We start from the raw sequence: 13,084 nt of genomic DNA, 5'->3' as shown, positions 1-13,084 counted from the left end.
TTGGTGTTCACCAGCGCGAGAAGCTTCACCGGAACAGGCTTTTGCTTTGGGCTCTGCTGTTTGTTTGCAGAAAACCCAAGAGCGAGCAAACATGCTCTCTTCACAGCAGTACCTTAGGGTTTTGCCATTGTAAATGGGTCTAATGTGATATGACAAGACCAGAGAAATTGGATGTAAATTTACATTTTTGGATATGCTTGTTGTTTCACATGATACATTTAGGGTATGCAGCTCCTTTTGTAGTTTTTATTTTTACTATTTAAGTTTGGAAATGATGCCAAATTTTTGTATTTCTTTAATCAATGTGTTCTCTTCGGTGATATATATTGCATTATATATTGATGTGTGTATCAATATATACTGATATGTATTACACATACAAACACATAAATAAGAGGGGGTGAAAACCGTAGCCTTTGCATTCTCTATAGCCTCTGCAGAGAGATCTTCAGCAGCGAAATCTTGGTGTTGTGATGTACAGAAATGGAGAAGAGTATTAAACCATATTTAAGAATATACTTTGTGTGTTTGAGATTCTTTAGGACTGTGCCTGGAAAGGTCTGTGCTGTGGAGGCAGTGTAAAGTGCTCTGGCTCTGAGACGTGTCAGTTTAGTCAAGGCAGATAACTTCAGCCTTAGATTTGAGCTCTTTTCATTACATTCGCTTGTGCAAGGGTATATGCAAAAGGGTGTCTGAGACCATGATCCCAAAATTATGCAAGGGGAAGGAGGTTCAAGCTGTTGGGGCACACCTAATTGGTATATTTCACATGCACTCAAAAGAGAAATGTGTGGATTTTTTTTTTTTAAGGCATTTTAAATGTTATGCCAGGTAATTCTTAACATCCCTTGAAGGAAGATGGTGTACCCCAGCAACTGAGACCAAAGAGGTTAAGTTGCAGCTCTGTAATAGCAAAGCCAAAATTTTATCCCAGACCTAATTCCAAAATTTTCTTTCTGCAGCTGGCTGCCTTCAAGTCCTATAACAGAATAGCCCAGGTGAAAGAGCAGAAACTAAGCCTAGACCCTTTCCCTCCCACCCTCACTGGTCTTACATACCTGGTGCTGGATAAGAGTATTCACCCCTGTCCTTAGATCCATCCAAGAGCAAGTCAGGGCTGGCCCAGTGGTGCAGGGTTCCAAGAGCAGGAGAGAATTTGTTTCATTTGCTTTCCCCAAAGACTGAGGTGATTACAGCCCCCCTTCTATTTGGTAGTTTAGGAAGCCTTGTTGAACCAGCGTGGTGCATGGTTTGCTTCCCTCCAGAACTGAGAAGAAAAAACATGAAATTGGCCAATAACAGCAATCCCATCACTGCTTTTTCAGCATATTTTCGTACCTTTTCTCCTTTGCTCTAGATGATAGCCCTGATGAAACCCAATCACTCTCTGGGACGTGCCTGTGCGTGGGAGAGGTAGGGGTTTTTTTCCTTCTAATGCAATGCTAGGTGCTGTTCCTGAAGTCAAAAGTTGTTGGAAGGTAGAACAGTGGTGCCGGATGTGTGGGCTGTGGTGGTTGCCAGTCTGGGCCTGCAGCGCTTGCCATCTTTTGTTCTCTGGCTCTGGTTCCCATGCCATGATGCTCCCAGACAGGCACAGTGGATTCAGGGCTGAGCGCCAAGGTGAAATTTAAGACTCATGCCAGCTTCTCCCTTGTTGCCAGTTTGAGTGAGTGCCAACTGGGACTCCCACCTGCCAAGTCCCCACCCTGATGGAGACTTCGCCTCCAGGGACATAGGAACTGGCCAGCAGAGGAGTGTCTAAGTGTCACATTAAACTCAGTGTGAAGCAGGACTCAGTTGCTTGTTGGTCTGACAGCACTGGGTGCAAAGTTGCTGAGGACATGGCTGAACAGCAGAGGAACTTAGAGGTACCTCGCCCAAGGTTTTCCTTTGAAAATCAACTCATGAACTCGGTTTCAGGTATAGTGATCTCCAGGAGTCCTTTCCTGAAACTGACTGGCACTGTCATCCTGGGGCTCAGTTAAGGGCCAGGACAAACAGTTTTAACAGCTCTGGTTCCAGCTCTGCCATTCATTACCTGGACTTGTAGCTTAAGCTAAGTCTCTTCCTATCCCTCAGTTTCCAGCTGAAAAGCTATCAGGGTAGTATAGTGGTGAGCCAAAAAAAAAAAAAGAAATATATTGTAGTCGAGTCGATTCCAAATCATGGTAACCCTATAGGACAGAGTAGAACCACCCCATAGGATTTCTAAGGAGCGGCTGGTGGGTTTGAACTGTGGCCTTTTGATTAGCAGTCAAACTTTTAACCACTGCACCATCAGGGGTCCACAGTGGTGAGTGGGAGATTTGAAATCTAACTAGGTTATAAAATCTTTTGAGACCTTGGCAAATCAACCTATGAGTTGCAATTTCCTTACATGTAATACTGCCTACTAAGAACTGCAGTAAGGATTAAATGCAGTGATGCACGTGAAGTGCACAGTACAGAGCCTGGTATTTGGCAAGGACTCTGATGGGAGTTGGTCTGATCCCTCCACTATAACCTTGGTCCTTTGGAGGTGGCCAGGATGCATTTTTTCTGGTGACCATGAGGTGGTGCTAGAGTTAAGGACAGTGGCTGTGAAGGACCATTTGCTCCTGGTGGGATTTCTGACAAGTATGAGGTGCCTGGGACAGCTTGCTTTGCCTTTAAAATACAGAGAAGTGGAGAAGGCAAAACTACCAAAGGAAGCAGGGATGAGAGAAGAGAGGAGAGCACCAGCTCTGTCCAGTTTCCTCATCACTCAGTCTGGGCTTTGACCCATCAAGTCGATTCCAACTCTCGGTGACCTTATGTGTTGTAGAGTAGAACTCCATAGGGTCTTCTTGGCTGTAATCTTTCAAGAAGCAGATCGCCAGGCCTTTTCCTTGGTGCTGTTGGGTGGATTCGAACCACCAACCTTTAAGTTAGTAGTCAAGCACAAAATTGTCTGTACCACTCAAGGACCTAGGATGGTACAGTGGTTAAGTACTCAGCTGCCAACCAAAGGGTCAGCAGTTTGAACCCACCAGCCGCTTTGTGGCAGCCTGCTTCTGCAGATTGACAGCCGTTGAAAACCTATGGGGCACTTCTACTCTGTCCTATAGGGTCGCCAGGAGTCAGAATCAACTCACTGGCAGTGGGTTTGGGTAACATTGAACAGTTACTATGCACCAGGCACGTTGCTAAGTGTGTCACATGCATCATCTCATTTAAGCCTTAGAAAAACGTAATGAGATAGGCACTGTTAATAACCACTTGCCCAAGTTCACAGCTACTAATGGGAAAAGCCAAGGCTCAAAGTCAAGTCTGTTTGGTCCTGAAGCTAATGCAAAGGCAGATCATTCCTCACTCAAGCAAGGACAGAACAGTTGCTGGTACAACTGAGAAGATAACGACTCACTAACCCCTGTCGTGCTTTCAGAGACAACAAACGACTCAGACTGAATCTGCAAGGCACCGAGCATCCTGGCCTTCGCGTGGGCACGTGGCACCCGTAGGTGTTTTGACTGGTCAGCCCAGCTTAGTTAGCTACAGCCACAGCTGGGGATGGTCAAATGGAGCTCCTTTGGGCTCTCTGTAGAGGGGCTCTGAATTTATCCAGCATCATTACAGTAGAAAGTACACACATAAGGGAAATTCTCAGATACTAGGGTATCTTAAAAATATTTGTCACTAGGACAACTAACGCAATTGAAATTGAAACATGGACTATAGATAAGTATTGTATCCATGCAAAATTTCCCATATTTGATAACTGCAGGTTGTTATGTAAGAAAATACTCTTCTCCTTAGGAAATATACATTGAAGTATCAAAGGATTTAAAATAAGGAATTTTTATTAAGGAAATTCTTTGGAATTCCAGAAATGTAGACCAAAAAAAAAAAATCACACAGTCTGAAAAACAGTCTTTTAACTTTTGGGCTTTTTGCTTCCAGTCTTTTGTCTTTTATTAGGTATGCAGAATTTTTGTTTGGGAAGGTAGGGTTCTTCTAGGGGGGCTTTTTTTTTTTTCCTCATTAAAAAAAATAGTTATGCTGTGTATACCACTTATAATCTTGTTTCTTTCTCTAAACTTATCATTTGCCGTGTTGTTACATAATTCTTAAACATAAATGATAAAAGATAGCATTTGGGTTCTAAATGTTTCACAAGGTATTTAAAACAAAACTGGTTTGATTCTTAATTCAGGTTTGTTTTTTAGTCAATTTGGATTTGACTCAGAGGTCAGCATTTAACAGTTTGTTCTGCTGCAGGGTTTGAAGTTCAGGAAAAATCAAATCCCTACTGGGTCAACCAGTGGGACTGGGGGCTGGAAGCTAAGGCCTGGGAGCTGGTGGGGCCCAGGCTGGAAGGAAGAGAGCAGACGCTGGGCCAGGAGAGGAGCTGCTGTCACACGCCTCAGGTTTAAATCAGGGTTGGCCAGGTGTTGATGAGATGAGGCAGTAGTAAAAACAGGGCTTCTTGGAGGGCCCTTGACCCCAGCGAGGTGAGCAACCCTGGAGGCAAAGAAAGGTGGAGCTGTACCTGGGAATTTAGAGCCCATCCTAAGAAAGGACAAGACTCATTATACTCTAGCTCTTTATCTACAGCCATTCCCTTATTTAGCTCTTCTGTTGCCCCAGTATTTTAATTTCTTGTATCAGTTGCCATTGAGTCAATTCCGACTCATGGCAACCCCGTGAGTGTCAGAGTAGAACTGTGCTCCACAGGATTTCCAATGGCTACGACCTTTCAGAAGATCGCCAGTCCTTTCTTCCAGGATGCTTCTGAGTGGTTCAAATCGTCAACCTTTCAGTTGGTAGCTGAGTACTTAACCATTTGCGCCACCCAGGGATTTTAACTTCTTCGGGAATCGTAATTTTATCACTTGAAGGGGCCTTTGACCTTACCTATTCCAGTCCCCTTGTTGATAAGGAAGGTGAAGCCCAGAGAGCACCATAATGACCTGTGGAATTGATGCAGCAAATCAGCAGAGCCAACATGAGCAGCTGATGTTACAACTCCAAACACAGTGCTCTTACATGTGGATGATCTTGTTATTCTTCATCTAAGCCCTATTCTCCCCAGTTGCTATGGATGAGAAAAGGGAGGATCAGAGACAGCAAGTAAGTGTGGCCTGAAACCAGAGAGAGCTGGGAGAGGAAAGGTGGCCAACATCCAGGTGGAGTTATGAAAGCTGTTTTGAAGTCATTTCCCTCTGAGTCAGGGTTGGCATGAGTGTGTAGATTAACTTGTTTCTCCAGCCCCAGGGGTTCCAAATTTGCCCCATCTAGGTTTCCCTGACTGCCACAGACTTCCAGCTCCCTCTCCCACTATGCTGAGATATCCTACCTCCCTCTGCCCCTTCTGCTTGGCACTCTATTCACACCCAAGGTAAACATAGAGGGCAAACCCATTTCCAGGGAAGCCAAGAGGCCAGGGAAGGAGGGTGGAAACTTCAGAGAAAGGCATCAAGCAGAAATGGCAAAGGGGCAAGGGTGGGAAGTCTGGGCTGGGGAATGAGGAGATATCAGGGCTGGATGTTGGGGTAGGGGGGCATTCCTGTGCTTAGAGCTCGAGGCCTTCCCTTATACCCCTGTCAAACTCTGATTCTGAAGAAAGGCAACATGGAAGCGGCTCAGCCCCTCCCTGGGGAACTACGCAAAGGCCCTTAGAAACCAGTCTGTTCCAGCCTTCTGTTTCAACAGACACATCTCACTGCCACCTCTGTTCTTCAGTTGGGCTCAGGTCAACCCCAGTGTCATCCTTTCATTCAGTAAGCATGTACTGATACTAAGTGGTTACCTCTCATTCCCTCTTCCCGCCCCCCCCAGCTCCAGGCAACCACGAATCTGTTTCCTGTCTCTATGAATTTATTCTAGATATTTCATACAAATGTAATCATACAATATGAGACCTTTTGTATCTTGCTCCTTTCACTTAGTATAAAATTGTTTTCGAGGTTCATTCAAATTGTAACATGTATTAGGACTTCATTCCTTTTTATGGCTGAATAATAATGTTCCGTGTGTGTGTGTGCGCGTGCGTATGTGCGTGCGTGTATGTGTGTGTGGAGAGAAAGGAAAAAGACCTTGGGTACTGCAAACAGCTAAACACTTGACTACTAACCAAAAGGTTGGCAGTTTGAACCCACCCAGAGGCACCTTAGAAGGAAGTGCTGACAATCTGCTTCTGAGAGGTCACAGCTATGAAAACCCTATGCAGCACTGTTCTCTGCAACACACGAGTCAAAATCCGCTCAGCAGCAACTGGAGTTTATTCATTCATCCATTGATGGACATCTGGGTTGCTTCCATCTTTTCAGTACTGTGTTCAGTGATGCTATGAACATACCTGTACATGTTTCAATTATTTTGGGTATATACCTAAGAGTGGAATTGCTGAGTCATATGGCAAATATGGTAATTCTATGTTTAACATTTTGAAGAACTGCCAAACTGTTTTCCACAGTGGCTGAGCCATTTTACATTCCCACTAGCAATGTTCAAGGGTTCCAATTTCTCCATATAGTTGCCAACACTTGTAATTTTCTGAAGTTTTTTGTTTTTATTCAATAGCCATCCTATTGTCTGCGAAGTGGTATTATGGTTTTGATTTGCGTTTCTCTAAAACATACCAACAATCCTGAAGATGGCACAGGACCTGGCAACATTTTGTTCTATTATACATAAGGTCGCCATGAGTCAGAGATGACTCGAGGGCAACTAAAAATGGCAACTAATGATTTTGAGCATCTTTTCATGTGCTTATTGACCATTTGTATGTCTTTGGAGAAATGCCTATTCAAGCCCTTTTACCCATTTTTTAATTGGGCTGTTTTCTCTTTTTGTTATTGAGTTGTATGCAAGTGTTCTTTATATATTCTGGATACTGGACTCTTATCAGATAGATGACTTGAAAAATTTTTCTCCCAGTCTGTGAGCTGAGGTTTTACTTTCTTGATTATGTCTTTTGATGCACAAAAGTTTTTAATTTTGATGAAGTCCAACTTATTTTTTCTTTGGTGCTTGTGGTGTTGGTGTTATATCTACAAATCCACTGCCAAATCCAAGGTCATGAAGACTTAATTACCGTACCTTTATAGCAAGTTTTGAAATAGGCAAGTGTGAGTGTTCCCACTTTGTTCTTTTTCCATATTGCTTTGGCTATTCTGGATCCCTTGCAATTCTATATGAATTGGACACTTGGCCTTTCCATTTTTACAAAGGTTGCTGGAATTTTGAGAGGGATTGCACTGAATCTGTAGGTTACTTTAGGTAGTACTGAACATCATAACAATTTTAATCTCCCGTTCCATGAACACGGGATGTCTTTCCATTTATTTAGGTCTTCTTTGAATTCTTTCAAGAAGCCCTAGTGGCGCAGTGGTTAAAGCACTCAGCTGCAAACTGAAAGGTCATTGGCCAAACCTACCAGCCACTATAGGGAGAAAGATGTGGCAATCTGCTTCCATAAGATCGTAGCCTTAGAAACGCTATAAGGCAGTTCCTCTCTGTCCTATAGGGTCGCTATGAGTCCAAATCAACAACGGCAGTAGGTTTGGTTTGGTTTGTGGTTAATTTCTTTCAGTAATATTTTTAGTTTTCAGTGTACAAGTCTTTCACCCCTTTGGTTAAACTTATCCCTAGGTATTTTTGGATGCTATTATAAATGAAATTGTTTTCTTAATTTCCTTAGGAAATTAATTCATTGCTGGCGTCATTCTCATTTTGATTTGCATCTTGCTGATGACTAATGGTTTTGAGCATCTTTTCAGGTACTTATTAGCCATTCGTACATCTTTTTTGATGAAGTGTGGTCCTTTATTCTTAGTCTCCAACTTTGCACTTCTGTGGGTGGACAGAGGAGGGGCCCCTTTATCTCCCAGATACCTTTCTTCCTCCCTTCTTCCCTTTTTCTTTACTTTCAAAAAATACTTAACAGCTGGAGGGGCAGCACAGTGCAGGAGGCCATCTCCAACCCCCTCAGCCGCTGCCAGAGGACTTTCCCAAACCCTGGCAGATCAGAGTGGGTCCTCATTAAGCTTCCTGGGAGGATTCCCTGGCAGCTCTCCTGCCTGCCTGTAGTATCTGCATCATGGGACAAAGCAGGAAAGCACTAGCAGCAAGAGAGGTGCACATGGCAGCAAGAGGCTCAGGCCAGCTGGACCGTATCTGTCTGCCTCACCTCACTCACCTGGCTGCTCAGTAGCCAGAGGTACCTACTAGGTACCAGCATGAAGGCAGCCTCATGTCATGGCTAAAGTTCCTATCACAATTCTATCACTCAAGAACTTGGTGAAACGTACTTAACGGCTGAAGCTGTTTACCAATCTGTAAAACACTGTGATTAAATGTGACAATGAAGTGTGTATCGAACTCTCCATAAACAATATTAGCTTTTATAGATTCATATTCATTCACGCAACAATTGTTCTCATACCTGGCAATGGTGATATAGTAGTCAACAAGGCAGACACAGTGTCAACAAAGAGCATCCAATAAATACAGCATACTGGAGGTGGGGGCAAAAGTGGCCCCCAACCAGTCTTGGTAGGATGAGATTGCATTTCCTTTAGCAAGATCACTTGTTACAACCTGAAGACAGGATTGGTACTGGTGGTTAGAGGTTCTGTTGAGGAAATAAGTACAGGAAAATAATGAGAAGAAAAAAATGCATTGAAATACCAGAAGACGTCATACTGGGTGTAGACCCTTTTTGCAAAATGCCTCAGCTTCTCAATCCCCAGGTTCCAACATACCCACAGTGTCAAAAAAAAAAAAAAAAAAACCACTGCCGTCAAGTCAATTCCAACTCATAGCAACCCTATAGGACAGAGTAGAACTGCCCCATAGAGTTTCCAAGGAGCGCCCGGCGGATTCAAACTGCCAACCTTTTGGTTAGCAGCCATAGCACTTAACCACTACGCGACCAGGGTTTCCACCCACAGTGTAGGGTAAGGGTAAAAAAATCTGAGGCCCAGGGCCACTAGAGTATCAAGGCAGGAAGCAGCCCAGGACCCCTACCACTTCATAGGGCTCTCAGGGGTTCAAAGGCCACTCACCCAGAAAAGAAGACAGGGCCTGCCCAGCAGAGGCCTGGGGCTCCTGCAAATTCTGTAGCAGAAGAGGTTGCCAGGGCTCCCCAGCTCCTCTCAGGCCTTCCCCCTCTGCTCAGCTATAAATAGCTTTCCTGTTTCCAGCAGGGGATCTCCCAGCCCTGCGAGGAGCAGGCACCGCCTCCTCACCCAGAGCTGCCCTCAGCCTAGAGGAGGAGGGGTGGTGACTGGCAGGGTGGGAACCAGCACACTGAGAGCCCAGCCTCTGTAAACTACATTACCCACAACCCTAGCTCTGAAGAGGAGGCTGCGGAGGGCCTGCAGCCTTGGTTTTGAAAACAGGGCTGAGAGGTATCCTTGGGCCTGGGTGTGCAGCCCATAACCTGAGACCTTTTTTTTCCCCCTCAAAAAACACCTAAACCTTCAGTCCTGGACCTTAGAGATTATCTCCTCTGTGCACCCAATTTGCAGGCACCGGGAGACAACAAAGCATGTATCTGCATGCAGCCCACGTGCGCCACCCAAGACTGGAAGCCTGTGAATTATTTTATTCTAGATCAAGCCCAGAGGCTGACTGGTGCTAGAAAAGAACCCTTCCCTAGCATATTCCCCCACGCCAATCTCTGAACCTTTCTTCCCCTATCTCACCTGATGCAGAAGGACGCAGGGCTGGCTCACAGGTTGCTTCAGCAGGAAGCCTGGACTCTGATGACATGCTTGCTTCTGGGAGCGCAGTGGGTTAGGGAACTGCTGCTGCTTTCGTCTCTGCTGAGGTCTGGTGTCTCTCTCTGACCTTTGTTCATCTTGCGCAGATCAGGTCAGCGTGACATCAGGCTGGGCCAGGTTTAAGTCCCCAGAGGCTCTGGAGGGAGGGCCTTGTGGGGGCTTGCTGTTTCCTGCAGTGGATAAACCAGTGAAATTTTTTTTTTTTTTTTTTTTTTTGGTCAGGCTGAGGGGTAGGGGGGCAGCACTCCCAGATGAGGAAGGGCACACTGTAGACCCTCCACCAGACCCCAGTCCCACTTGAGGTGTACATCTACCCCAGCTGTGGCTCCTCCCCTCTCTCTCTAACCTTCCCCACAGAATCAAACTACCCATGCAACCTTCTGCAGCCTGGGAATCTCCAGACCTCGGAGCCACAGTACGTAGAGATGCCAGGATGGGACCTAAAGTCAGAGACTCGTCCAAGGTGAAAAGGGACTGTGGCAGGCCTGCCCACAAACGGGGTCGTTTCCCTCCGTCCCCTCAGACACAATAATAACCGTATTTTATTAAGTACTTACATTGCTAGACACCAGGAATGCAAAGATGAGTAAGATCAAATCGCAGTCGCAATAAATGAACAGATGTATATTGTGTTTAGTGTATAACAGACTGTGAGGTGGAGGTGGAGGCGGAGGGATGGAAAACTGCGGGAGGTAGGGATCCCCCCCCCCCCGCCCCGACAACCAGCAAGCCCTCACAAGGATAGGTACCAGTTAGTTCTACCAGAATGGGGTAGGAAGGGCATCCCAGGCAGAGGGGGCAGTTTGAGTAAAGGCAGGGAGGAACGGGAAACAGCAAAAAGGGAGAAATACAAGTAGTTAGATATTACCGTAGACTAACTTGCAAAATGCAAGGGGAGGAGGGGTAAGGCGAGGAGCCACAGGCTCCACGCCTAGGAGTTTGGGCTGTAGCTTCTGGGCTGGGAGCCCCTGAAGGGTTTCCAGCAAGGGTGTGCTGTGTTGTGGCATGAGGGAGAAAAGTGGGACAAAATATGAAACCGGTGGGGGACAGTGGGAACCTCAGACCTTTTGAGGTAAGAGGAAGACACGGCGCCTACATGGGGACTACCCAGCCCGCCTGCCCCGCGTTCACCTCCGCTGGGTCCGGGCCGCGATGGGGCCGGGCTGCGCGTTCCCAGCCTCGGGTGCCCGCCGGGTTCCTCCCGCCGTCCGCCCCCTCTTTGGCAGGGGTCCCCTGGCCGCTGGCCCCCGGGCGCGGGCGGACCCAGAAAGCTGGGCTCCCGGCCCGCAGCCACCCGCGGGCCGCCTGCCAGACGCGCCGGGAAGGAAACGCCTTGTATGGGCCTCGGGCAGGGAGGAAGCGCCTTGTAGGGCTCCCGGAGGAAGCGCCATACATGGCGATGGGCGGGCGGGGGCGGGCGGGGGCGGGCCGGAGGCGGGGAGCCCGCCCGGGATGGAGGCCGCTTCCGCCGCCGCTGGCCGCGGGGTCCTGGGCCGCACCGCCCCCGGCCCGCGTCCCCGGCCCTCCTGGCACACACCCCCGGCCGCGGCCCCTCCTGTCCTCCCCCCCGCACGTTTCTCCTCTCCGCCTCCGTCTTTGCGGGGGGCACGGAGGATGGGAGCATCGGGAATAGGGGAGGGCGCGGGCCGCAAGGGCGGAGCGGGACCCTCGGGCTCAGCGCGGCGCTGGATCGTACCCGGCTCCGGCGCCGGACGAGCCGAGGTGGAACCCCAGCTCGGCCACGCACTCGCTGTGACCTTGGGTAAAACGCGCTTGTCTCTGAGCCGCGGTTTCCTCTTCCGAGGTTTGTGGGGACAAAATGAGCGGATGCTGGTTAAGCATCTCCTGGTGCGAGCAAGGACGGCGAATCACTGCCGGCGGGGCTGGCTTTCCCAGACACCAGCCATCTGTGTCCCTTTAGCCTCTTCTCAGCCGACATGGTTCCTGGGAAGTCTGGAGAGAAGACTAAATGGGGAGCTGACGGATTCTGTAGAGATCGTTCCAGAAGAACATAGGGTAACCTTGAGATCTGGGGTTTTCCCTTTCAGGCTGTGGGATTCGGACAGAGCGGCCTCGGATGCCACCGCTTACCAGCTAGTTGGTTAACCCTTTCTGAACCTCAATTTCCTGATTTCCTCCTAAAATGGAGATAATAATCCTGATTTGCAGGTTCGTTCTGATAATTAAATGGTGTGTGTGTGCCTGCTCGCGCAAGTAAAGTGCCTGGCATGTAGTAGGTTCTTAATAAGGGTCATTTCCTCTGCTCTCTGTGCACTTTCTGGATTGAATTGTGGGTGCCGGGGCAGGGAGAGATGAAGGCCTTGAGTGCTAGGCCATCATTCCTGGAAGCCCTGCCCCTAGGGGCAGACTGTCCCTCCTTTGGGAGCTGTGAGGCCTTACTGCCAAGAGTTGGTACCTTTATTAGAGGTGTGTCTGTGGCCCTCATGCTCTCCTGTCTCAGTTCAGCCATCTCTCTGATAATCTGCGGTCCCTGCTGGCTGCTCTGTAATGGCATATCGAGGTCAACAGGGATTTGATTTTCTCTACCTAGCTCAGAGCATAGGTGACCTCCTGGACTGTCTGGCAAGGGCAAAAAGAACCTGGAGAAAGTTCCCATCACAGCCAGAACCTGGTATCTAGGACACCATCCCCTCCCACGCCTGCTGTCAGTACCACACCCACACATTTCAACAAGAGATGGGTATCAATCTCACGAAAACATTTCCCAATCCTCACTGGTTGGCTTTGCCCTGCACTCCTTGGTCCCACCCATCCTGGAGTCTCACTTAAATCTAACCTGCATCTTCCTACCACCCAGTGGCAGCCCTATCCTGCTGCACTGCAGTTAGCAACCTCTAATGTATTCCAGGCAAGTTTGTGGACACACAATAGATGTGTATCACCCATGGCCTTGGGCCTTATTTCCTTTCATCCCTGTTGGGCAAGGAGGCTGTGGTCGGCATGGTAACCTTCCCTATAAAAGTTGCAAAAGTTGCAGCCCTCAAGGATGTTTTTCAATTCCAACAGAGATGCAGCTCCTTCCCTCCTCCTTCCACCTCTCCCTCTCCCGCAGATCACAGGGTGACACGTAGCTGTGTCATTCTGGCCTTCCCCAGCATGAGGACATGGAGCTGGTAGCACAAAAGAAGGACTGGTTCATGGAGGACAGCAGAGGGCTTAAGGGAGATGCTGATGGAATCTCTGAGGAACAGGTTCCTTCTGCCCTGCATGTCAATCCTTGGCCACCCAGAGAAAGCAGCTCTGAGGCCCAGCATATTTAGGGAGTCTCTCAGGATCTCACAGTGAATGGTAATCACACGTCTTCACTAAAACGAGGG

General features: G+C 47.9%; 1 long non-coding RNA gene across 1 annotated transcript; it reads right to left on the bottom strand.

Annotated features, from left to right (window-relative positions):
- Positions 1-3,863: 3,863 nt before the first annotated feature.
- LOC126061751 (uncharacterized) lies at positions 3,864-11,029 on the bottom strand. The gene is made up of 5 exons (XR_007513876.1): positions 10,878-11,029; positions 9,669-9,916; positions 8,405-8,593; positions 4,873-4,928; positions 3,864-4,479 (listed from the first exon to the last, which is right to left on the bottom strand). It is a non-coding gene; the product is annotated as an uncharacterized LOC126061751 (long non-coding RNA).
- Positions 11,030-13,084: the final 2,055 nt, after the last annotated feature.

This window comes from Elephas maximus, chromosome 2, assembly GCF_024166365.1.
Source record: "Elephas maximus indicus isolate mEleMax1 chromosome 2, mEleMax1 primary haplotype, whole genome shotgun sequence".
NCBI lineage: Eukaryota > Metazoa > Chordata > Mammalia > Proboscidea > Elephantidae > Elephas > Elephas maximus.
The sequence above is the reverse complement of the archived record's forward strand: the minus strand, read 5'-3'. Positions and strand labels throughout refer to the sequence as shown.